Here is a 12,447-nt window from a genome sequence, read left to right as displayed (position 1 = left end):
GTATTACTAGGTGTGCACCCATTGAATGGAATTTTAAAAATATAATGCCACTCAATTGCGAACGTTGGTATTGCAAAACTTTGGCAACTATTCAGAAAAATGATACTGAGATTATTTTAACATAATTCTGTATATGGGACCTGCTTAAACTCTCAGTTATATTCGACAAAAAGAAAATTGTTGATTGGTAATAGACTGTACTGTGTTTATTGAAAAGTATCAATCTTGCTATTGATCTGAGGTGTGCTACGACATTAACTTTTAATAAACCACACCGTTTCTATTGATTAATATTTCTATTAATACCAGGGCCGCAATTGTATTGAAAACTGTTTTCAGATCTACAACTCAATTTGTGAGTAATGATACTTCAGATTCTTCAAACATAAATTGTTTTGTGAATCTAGCTTAGCCAATTACATTTGAGAAAAAGAAAAATGTTGAATGGCTGTTAATAAACTGTACCATGTTTATGGAATAATATTGATATTGATCCGGGGTGTGCTTCCTAATAAAATGTACTTTGTACTGGTTGGTCAACGAGAACTTGTTAAAAAAATGTTTTCCTTTCTCACGTCAATGACATTTTGGGCCAGTCTAGCTTGATCGATTGGTAACAAGCTGCAGTGGGTCTTCTACCTAATATATACACTTGTATTGGTTGGTAATAATCCTGAGGGCAAATCTTATCTTATTCTCGTGTCTTGAATAGCCATGAAGGGTTGCTATTTTGTTTGGATTTCTGTTTTAAAAAGTTTTATAGTGCATTAGGAGATGCATAAGCTGTGTATTAAGTAGTTTTGGGAGCACAGAAAATAATTTGATGCTAATCTGTGCTGTTGGTATTTTTCTAACCTTTTCTGTAAAAAGGCTTTATGCTTTTTGGCGAATCTGCTATAGATATGCTTTAGCCCCCTCCCCCCCCCCCCCCCCCCCCCGCATTCTCAACGTGTGTTGTGTCTTCTTTGGAGTAGTGTTGATTATTGGGTCTTGCAACAAATATTTCTGACCCTCCTATTCGTTCAAGTGCTCTTCTAAGAAATGTTATTGGTGGTATTAGAATGTAATATTATCTCATTAAAGTATTATTGATATTTAAAATGTTATATTCCTTCAAAAAGCTATTAAAAAGATTATAAAAATAAAAATATTAGGTAGAATATGTTAACTCCGCCATTGGTTGGGTTTTCTTTTACTCTATCAATGCCAGTCCCAAGCCTGGACAAAGGAGGAGGGCGTCCGATGTGTTCTCAGACAATATTTAATATTTTCATTGTGTTGTTGTCCAGGAATATGTTCACACAATATTTACGTTGGTGTCATAAAAAACATGCTCTTATGTTGGTGTTTACGGCTATAGTATTGTAAATGGCTAAAGAATATTATTGTTTTTAATTGTGGTGGCCATTTCGGATTTTACTTGGGGGTTATTGTCCAGGATCATTATGTCTTCATTGTCAACATGTTTATTCTTTCCGGTAAAATTGGTTATACGTGGAACTGTGGAAGTGTTGAAATCAGTGTTTGCATGTAGTAGGATGATGTCTTTGTAAACTCTGTCATAAGTGTTGGAACCGATTGTTGTGAAAATATTGAAATGAGTTTTTCATGTATAATGAATGGTTTTATTAGCGGTGAATAGTGCCCATTTTCCAATTTATCTGTAGGTTTTTCCTTGGTTTGTGTTTCCGCCTCCCCTCCCCCCTGTGTTCATCTTGAGCCGGGTTCAAACTCTCCTTTAGTGGTATCTGATATTAATGTTTGATGCTGATACAGTGGGACTGGCATTTTAAGTGGGTGCACCCATCTGGTGCTATAGATCCACATTTGTTCAGGTTTGGTTAGAGTATTTGCATCTTCTCAGAACCGTACAATTGTTATCCCATGCCCACTGCAATGGATTAATCTCAATGCACGTTCATCTGTTGGTCAGTGATTTTCGCTAACCTTGCCCGTGCTAGCATTATCCTAATTCTTTGCTATCTGGTGCATTTTGGCATGAATCTAGTGGTTGACTAGTTCCTACTTATGGGACTAAACCGTTTGGCATTCTCAGATGAAGTGCTCGACCTTTTATTAGGACTGTGACCAGATGCCCTTCTCCTCAACAGTGTTCCAAGACTTTTCTAGGGATGTGCTGTACATCCGCTGTAAGTATTGTCGTTGGGTTTTCATCACTGCCCAGTCAGTTTGCTGCCCTCACCAATTCATAGTTTCATTTGTCTCAGCTGGGATCGTGTTCTTGTTTTATTTAATGATAATATAGTGATTCTTTGTCTTGGGTGGATCTCTCACCTGGTTCATGTAACATCTTCAGTTATTGATTAAGATGAAGACGGATGTAGAACAAGTTTCTAACCCGAAGCAAGGCCATGATTTTTTTTTGGGGTAAAAGAAATCTGGCTGTAGAATCCAATAAAATTATGGCGTCTGTTGACGCTAAGTCTCTGGGAGCCATAGTTGTGATGGTCACGGTGATGGGGTTTTCACTGAGGTTTTCACTGAGTCTCACATCTCCATCCATTGGAGCCACCCCAGAGATGAGAGCGTGGAGGTGCTGTTATAATTGGTCAGATTTCAACGTCTTCCTTCTCTTCTTCAGGATGTTTAATCTGCCAATTTCATCACTGCTTCTCAAACAGAGACTAAATGTGTTTTATCACTAATTATTTGCATTTCAAGATGATTTAAACTTACGACCCTTTTATTTGAGATGATGTATCATGATCCTTAAACCTTAATTATCAAACAAGAAGCAAGAAGCACATGCAAGAACCAATATGCAAATGTTAAGCAAGAACTGAGAATTGAAATGTTCATTACACTAGTTTTGCTATACTATTAACAACACTTTTTACTCCCTACATTTTAGGGAAGGTAATCCTTCTATCCAAATCTTTTGGTATTGTTTTTTCTGATACTAGCTATCATCAAAGTATTTGTTCTTAGTTGGCTCATTAAAATTAAAGTATTGTCAAAACTTAAATACATCATATAATTAGTGTTTCAACGATTATACGTAATCAAATGTCATATCTTGTCACTCACACTGTTACATTTCATCTTATTGTATATGAAAATATGATTTCTTGTTGTCGATCACAACATCATGTACACATTGACATAATTTTTTAGATTATAGCTTGCCATATTTTTTATTTCACCATTGTAAAGTCATGTTATTTATCTTCTTATGCATGGTTTAGTCGCATATTGGCTGTCATCAAATTACTTTTCGAACACCATAGACTTAGCTTAATTCACTCTAAAATCTATATGCATCATATAGTTGGAGTTTCAAATATTATACGAAATTGAACATTGTATCTTGTCACTCACACTTTTACATTACATCTTGTTGATCATGATTATTAATGTTTCATTATCATTTTCTCTAATTTTATAAGGTAACCTTTAATAGTAGCTAGCGCTGAAAATCATATCTTGTCATTCATAGTTTCATACTTGTGTTTACTGAACACTGTAAAAGTATCTCCGACAAGATACTAAGATCAAGACTTTAATATTCTTGATAATAAACCCGGCATAAATGCACAATAAGAACACTTTAGAACACTTGTGCACAAAAGCACAACTCACAAAAACTCACAAATGCACAAAGGCATAAAAATAATGGAATCACTTTATTGAGCACTTGGGCTTTGACTCAAAGCCATGAAGAAATACGAAGGGGAGAACCCCTATTTATAACACAAAGGGGGCCTTGGAGGGGCTCCACTCATAGACGTTGGAGCCCCTCCAACGGTCACAAATGTGACCATTGGAGGGGCCCAACGTCTATGTGAGTGGCCCTCAAGGTACCTTTTGGTACTTTAAATAAAAGAAATAAAAAATGAAAAAGAAGAAAAAATGAAATAAATTTACAATCACATTCTTAAAGTGAATATGCGTAAAACAGAGGAAAAGACTAAAGTACCCCTATGGTTAAACAAATAGAAATATATATTTTATATATATAATAAGTAGATACATATACATATAAAATATATATATTACATTATATGATTAGGTACATAATTTAACACCCCCCTCAAACTTAGGGCAGGATGATCGAGAGTTTGCTAAGAAGGAAGTTGAAACGCGGAGCACACAAGGCTTTAGTGAAGAAATTCGCCAATTGATATTCGGACGTGACATATGGAGGGTCAATGATTCCTTTGAGGTACGCCTCCCGAACATAGTGACAATCATCTCTATGTGTTTGGTCCGCTCATGAAAAGTGTGATTTTTAGCAATATAAATCGCACTTTTGTTGTCACAGCATAGCTTGTTAGGTCCTTCAATTGTGATCCCCATGTCTTTCAGCAACTGATGAATCCAAACAATTTCCATGGTAGTAGTCGCCATGGCATGATATTCGGCTTCAGTTGATGATAGAGACACATTTTGCTGCTTCTTGCATCTCCATGAGATCAATGAGTCTCCTAAGAATACACAAAAACCAGTGGTGGAGTGACGATTATTTGGGTCACCTTCCCAATCAGAGTCAGTATAAGCAATTAATTTTAACTCAGAAGAGGAAGACAGAAAAACTCCCTTATTAAGAGTGTGCTTTAGGTATCTTACGACACGTAAGATAGCACCCATATGAACAGAAGTTGGTGCATGCTGAAACTGACTTGCCGTATACACAACATGTGAGATATCTGGTCTGATAATACTTAGGTACATCAACGATCCTACTAGTTGCCTGTAGGGAGTAGGATTGGAAAGAAGACCATCATCAATCTTCATTTTAGCTCCTATTATAGTAGGAATTTTATAAATTTTATCGTCTGTAATACCTGACCTGTCAATAATCTCAGATGCAATCTTAGTTTGAGACAAAAAATATCCTCTATGAGAGTATATTACCTCAATACCCAAAAAATAAGTTAAGAAACCCAAGTCAGACATTTCAAACTTATCATTTAAAATGAATTTTATGCTTTTAATTCCTTTAGAATCGCTTCCAGTTACAAGCATGTCATCCATATATAGTAGCAGAATAACAATCCCTGCATTAGATTTTCTAACAAACAAAGCAGGATGAAAAACCATTTTCTAACATTACGAAGTTAAACCTATCATACCAAGCCTTGGGGGCTTGTTTCAAACCATAAAGTGTTTTTCGAAGGCGAAACACTTTACCTTTAGGAGACTCCATTCCAGGAAGAGTATCCATATATACTTTTTCGTTTAGATCTTCGTTTAAAAAAGCATTCTTAACATCCATCTGATAGATGTTCCACTTATTGATTGAGGCAACAGTTATAAGACATCGGACGGTGACCATCCGAGCTACAGGGGCAAAGGTCTCCTCATAATCAATCTCATATTTTTTATCATATCCTTTTGCAATTAAACGGGCCTTGTATCTCTCAAGGGACCCATCACTCTTAGTCTTGACCTTGAACACCCATCTACACCCTATTGCTTTCTTGTCTTTAGGGAGGTCTTGAAACTCCCATGTCTTTGCTTTCCTTAGAGCTTCAAGTTCATTATTAATAGCGACTATCCATTCCAGACATTTTCGTGCTTCCTCGAAGTTCCTAGGTTCTATGTAAGAGTGAATGACGTTTAAGCAGACTCTATATTTAGGTGAAAAAGACTCATATGAGATTGAACCTAGAAGGGGGTTTTCTTTGTCTTTCGGTCCTACGAAGGTTTTCCTCACTCGAGGGAGTATTCACACTATTATCATATCTTTCGAGGGCACTTCTGAAAGTATTCCTATCTCTATGAGAGTAGGTTATGGGATCTCTGTGCGGTTCTTCGTTGATATGTTGATGAAGCATGGAGGGATCAGAATGAGTTTCATTATTACTTAGGTCATTTTGATTTGATTCGTCATCACTAGTATCATCATCTTCAGTCAATAAATCAAACAGAAAGGAATAGTCTATATTCTCGTCATTAAATTCAAGTTTTTCGAAACCACTAATATTTTTCAAGAAGCTTACATTTCTGAAAACATATAATTTATCACTTTTAATATCATAACAACGAAAGCCTTTTTGAGTTTCAGAATAACCAAGAAAGGCACAAGGAATGGCCTTAGGGGAGAGTTTGTCATTTTTATCAGTAAGGACAAAACATTTATATCCAAAGACCCTTAACCTGCTATAATCAGGTTCTTTTTCGTATAATTTTTCAAATGGGGACATCTTGTTCAAGTTTTTAGATGGAAGTCTATTTATGAGATAAACAAAGGGCTGCCTCAGCCCAAAGTTTTTTCGGAATATTTTGTGAAATGAGCAAAGTTCGTGTTGTTTCAATAATATGCCTATGTTTTTGTTCAGTCAACCTATTTTGTTGGGGAATTTTAGGACAAGACTTTTGATAAAGAATACCATGATTTTCAAGATAACTTTTGAATTCATTGGAAAGATATTCGCCACCCGAATCGGTTCTAAGAATTTTTAAATTTCCATTGAATTGATTTAAAACCATCATATAAAATGTTTTAAAAGTTGAGAAAACTTCATGTTTATGTTTAAGAAAGTATATCCAACTAAATCTAGTGAAATCGTCCACAAAGATAACATAGTATGAGAAACCTCCCTTAGATATCATGGGAGTCGGACCCCATACATCGGAGTGAATAATTTCAAAAGATTTTGTTGTAAATATGGATCTTTGAGAAAAATGAAGACTTTTCATTTTTTCAAGAATACATTCATTACAAACAAATTTTTTATTACAAAGATGCTTAATAAAAGGCAAATAAGAGATTTTAACAATGTTGGGATGACCCAATCTCTTATGCCATACATGAATATCTTTGTTTTGAGCAACATTACAAAATTGATTCTTGGGAATTTTGAGAAAATCAACATAGTAGAGGTCTCCTCTCCTAGGGCCTTTCCCAATCAACTTCCCGGACTGGCGATCCTGTATCCATCATTTATCAGAAGAGAATTTTATATCGCAATCATAGTTCGAGAGTTGAGAAACGGAAAGTAAATTTAAGTTTAGTTTTGGTATAAGACGAATTTTTGGAATAAAGAAGTCTTGTTTTTCAAAATTGCCCATTCCTTTGATTTCAAGGGGTGTTTCATCCACCGTTGGAGAAATTTTTTAGAATAATCATAAAGAAAACAAGGACTTGGAGTCATATGAAATAAAGCACCAGAATCTAAGAGCCAAGATGTCTTACTGAGAGAGGAGGAGGATGACATAGCGGCTCCAGAAATGCCTCCTTTGAGAAGAGGTTGAAGAGCATCCACAATTTGTTGAAGCGAAAGAGACTCATTTGATGAAGAAGGTCGTTCCTCTGGTTGGGATGCTAAAGCCGCGACAAGAAATTTCTTCCATTTGGGACAAATGAGTTTGATATGCCCCGGTTCTTTACAAAAATGACAATTTAATTTGCTATAGTCCCTTTTTCCATATCGATCATTTCCTCCTTGTCCTTGATTTTTGAAGTGGGGCGGTTTGTAGGTCTTCAAATTATTTTCGGGTCTTGACACAGCATTAACCGCTTCATAATCATTTTGAGAAGGTGTAGCAAGGATGCTCGGATTATTTTTACTAATCCCCATACGGGTTTCCTCACCACTTAGCTTGGTGATAACATCTTCAATAGAGGGAGATGTGAAGGCGGATAGAAGAGAGGACCAAATTTGCTCAAATTCGGGTCTAAGTCCATTTAGAAAGTTGAAGAATCGATCTTCCTCTAGTTGTTTGTGTCTTAATTCAATAGCTTCTCCGCTCTATTTTGGTTCGAGCATAGCAAGCTCGTCCCAAATAGATGATAGTTCGACAAAATATTCCCGAATAGACAAATCGTTTTGTTGAAGGGTCAAAGCTTTCTTTTGAAAATAATATTTGTGAGATAAGTCCCTTGAAGTATACATTTTCTCAAGGTACAACCAAGCTTCAAAGGTCCTTTTAAACTTAATGATGTTGGCATTGATCTTGGTTTCAACGGATGAAAAAATCCAAGACAAGATTTTGAAGTTCTTCATTTTCCACTCATCATGCCTTTTGAAATATTCTTCTAGGGCCTTTTGTCTATCTTCACCTTCAAGAATCTTAATATCCCCTTTCTCTATGATAGTAAGTTTGGGTTCGGGTTCCGATATGGAACCTTGAACGTATCCCCAAAGACCTTTCCCTTTGATATGGGCTTCCATATTGCCGGCCCAAACATGGTAATTCGAACCACTAAGTTTAAAACCAAGGGAGAAATGGGAGTCTTTTTCACCCATTAGAGAGGAGGGAAGATAAAAAATAATGTGTACCTTAAAGGATTTTCAAACCTTTCTTGACAAAAGTTGCTTCTAAAATATTGCCCGAAGGAAATGGTTAACTTCAAAACTTCACCGACTTGAGGGCACATTTTTCGAGGTACTTCACAAGTGAAGAGATGCACGATCCTCCTTCTTCAACGAAGCTCTGATACCATGTAAAAGTATCTCCGACAAGATACTAAGATCAAGACCTTAATATTCTTGATAATAAACCTGGCATAAATGCACAATAAGAATCACTTTAGAACACTTGTGCACAAAAGCACAACTCACAAATGCACAAAATCATAAAAATAATAAAATCACTTTATTGAGCACTTGGGCTTTGACTCAAAGCCATGAAAAAATACAAAGGGGAGAACCCCTATTTATAACAACACAAAGGGGGCCTTGGAGGGGCTCCACTCATAGACGTTGGAGCCCCTCCAACGGTCACAAATGTGACCGTTGGAGGGGCCCAACGTCTATGTGAGTGGGCCCCCCAAGGTACCTTTTGGTACTTTAAATAAAAGAAATAAAAAATGAAAAAGAAAGAAAAAATGAAATAAATTTACAATCACATTCTTAAAGTGAATGTGCGTAAAATAGAGGAAAAGACTAAAGTACCCCTACGGCTAAACAAATAGAAATATATATTTTATATATATAATAAGTAGATACATATACATATATATATATATTAATATATGTATATGTATTACCTTATATATATATAATATATATATATATATATATATATATATATATATATATATATATATATATATATTACATTATATGATTAAGTACATAATTTAACAAACACGGCACCTCGTATGCATAACATAGTTATCTTTTATAATGGTAATTTTATTTTTTTATCATCATTGTGCATGTTGTGATATTTATCTCTTTTTGCAGGTTTTTTTTTCATTTTAGATATCATAAAAGTACTTGTTGGAGATGAGAATCCAACTCAGTTTACTCATTAAATTTAAAGTAAGGTGAAAACGTGTGTTATGTTAAAGTTTCACGGATTATAAGTGATTGAGCATCGTATCTTATCACACTTTTACAATTCATCGTGTTGAAGATCACATTATCAATAACTTATTATTATTTTGTCACATATTTGTCACACTTTCACAATCTATCGTGACAAGTATTTGTTGGAGACGAAAGTTTATCTCACTTTACTCATTAAAATTTAAGCATGGGCAAAACCCACTTGTAATGTTGTTAGAGTTTCATGAATTATAGGTGATTGAGCATTTATTATTGTTTTATCATAATTTTTTTTTACGAATTAAGTATGGGCAAAACACACACTTTCATAATCCATCGATGGCATTTATTATTGTTTTATCATGGTTTTCTTTTTACCCCGCCATGATATAGTTTTCCATTTTCCCTCATTTCATTTGGTCAAACTTTAGCATTAGGCATCACCAACAAACTTGTAATTGAACATCATATCTTATTATTTATACTTTCACACTTGTTCTTGATGAACATGACATCATATACACAGTTTTTTATTTAGGGGTAGTTTTATCATTTTACCCCTCCATTGCGTAGTTATGTTTACTAGTTAGTACTTATTAATTTTTCAAGGATTATGCGTGTAACTGAACAACGTATTTTGCCATACTTTTTACATCCATTTTTTTGTAGATAGAACTATGAATGACTTGTTGTCGAATATGGTACCATGTACACATCGATATAGTTTTTTAAATTATAGGTAGCTTTGTTTTTTTAGCCTATGATTATGTAGTCATGCTATTTATCTCCTTGTTCATGGTTTAATTTCAAACTAGATGTCATCAAAGTAGTTCCTGAGACCCACTCATTTTGTTCATCAAAATTAAAGTATGTTTAAAACATATATCATATAGTTGTAAAGGTCATACAATTATGAATGCCTCATTGTCATCTTTTTCTCATTTTGTAGGGTCAAACTCTAATAGTAGCCATCACAAGAACACTAGTTGTTGGACATCACATCTTGTCATTCATACTTTTATAGTTGTTCTTGCTTAAAATGACACCCAGTATGCATCAACGTAGTTATCTATTTCAGTGGTAGTTTTGCTTTTTTACCCTGTCATTAGGTAGCCTTACGGTGAAAACTTGCATGTGTTGTGTCGTTAGAGTTGTAGGGATTATCGACCACTGAGCATCGTATCTTGTCACATTTTCACATTTCATAGTATTGAAGATAGCATCATGAATAATTTATTATTGTTTTTTTACATAAGGGTATTTTTACTCTGACAACATATAACTTTTTTTTTTCATTTCGTCTGGTTAAATTCAAACAATAACTATCATCAACTTTCTTGTTGAACATTATATTTTCTTATTCATACTTTCATAATTGTGGTGGTTGAACATGACATCATGTACACATCAATATGGTCTCTTATTTTAAGGTTTATTGTATCTTTTTACCTAACCATTGGATAGTCGTTCTATCCATATTCTTTTTACCAGACTCATATTTTATCGTGTTGAAGATGACATTATGACTGTTTTCTTATATATGGGTATGTTTGTCTTTTTATCTTGACATCATATAGTTTTTTTATTTTTTGTTATTTTTGTTCGGTCAAACTCAAACAATAGTCATCACCAACGTACTTGTTAAACATCATACATTATCATTCATACTTTCACACTTGTTCTTGTAGAACATGGTACCATATAAGCATGGTTTCTTATTTTTAAGAATAATTTTTTTTTATCATTACTTAGTCGTTTTATCCATATTTTTCTTACTATACTTTTGCATTATTGTCGAACACAACAATTACATATACTTATCTTTTTACTCCACCAATTTGTAGTCCTATTTTTTCTTTTTTTTAGCATTAATTTGCTAATGTTATTGATCCCTGGAGTACTTCTTGAGCATTGGAGGCCCACTTAGTTTGCTCATTAAAACTCAAGCATAGTCAAAATCCACATGCACTATTTTATTAAAAGTTAAAATACTATAACTAAATAAACATCATGTTTTCACTCTTCTTCCGTTGAAGACGGTATTATGTATATCTTAGTATTATTTCTTTTTATAAGGATAGTTTTGTCTTTTTACTATTTTTATGCATACCAACTATTTCTCTCTTTTCGTAGGCATCTTTCAGTCTACGAACCATTGTGACATAGGTCATAACTACAAGTGTTTGTGGACGTGCATCCACACACACACACACACACACACAATCTCATTTGAACTGCATGTCAATCGCCTTTGCAAGTCACGTTTCTCTATTGTTTTCTTTCCCACCTCTATCAATCTACAATCTTACATCCTTTATTGCTTTTCTTCAAGTTTTCAATAACCTTTCTATTTCCCATTCATGTACTTGCATCATATCAAACTCTTTTTTTGCAGATGTTTTTTACCAGACGTCCAAATCATCTTGAACAATATTCTCTTCATAAGCAACATTAGTATTCTCAAGTATCATTAATATATGCATTCTACTTTGGATCAGTGCATTTGGTTGGATCTAATACAGATCCAACTTCTTTTGTCTTTTCAAGTGTGAAGAGCTTTGTTTTTATTGTTTTTTACTAGATATTTTGGATGAGGATTCAACTGCACCACATGGGATCCAACAATTTTATATTGTACATTTCAATTGGGATTCTAACATGATCTACTCTTACCAAATCCATTTTCAGCTACAAACTGATCTCCTTTTGTTATTTTATATATGCATAAACAAGGTACACAAAAAAGCTGTGACCTGTGAGTTTTGTTGGCTTTAGCTCACATGGCCAGCTTCAAAACTGTTATCTACATGTAAGTTGGATCGGGCCAACACAAAATTGAGCCAAATTTCCAGAGTTCACCTGTGCCTGACCCATATCCGAACACATTGAGCCCTTGACAAACACGAGAAATCAGAATGCTTCAAGGTCCACCAAAGAGAGGAAGTTATGAGAATTTAATAAGCACCACACATGCATGGATGCATCCAATAAATGAGACGCACCAACTGAGCACTGTCCAGCGTGTCTCATATTGTCCAGTAGTTGTGTGCCATTAAATTCTATTTATGGCATATCCATTGGGCATCATGGTCCATGAGGAGAATTGAACTAAGCCATAATGACAAGAAGAAGAAGAAGATTTAAGGGCCCGGTTGATTCATCCCCATTGCAGGGAAAAGCCTTTCATGAGAAAGGGCATGGATAAAAA

The sequence above is a fragment of the Nuphar pumila genome, chromosome 5 (genome assembly GCF_984573655.1).
Source record: "Nuphar pumila chromosome 5, dmNupPumi1.hap1.1, whole genome shotgun sequence".
In the NCBI taxonomy this organism is placed as follows: domain Eukaryota; kingdom Viridiplantae; phylum Streptophyta; class Magnoliopsida; order Nymphaeales; family Nymphaeaceae; genus Nuphar; species Nuphar pumila.
The sequence above is the reverse complement of the archived record's forward strand: the minus strand, read 5'-3'. Positions refer to the sequence as shown.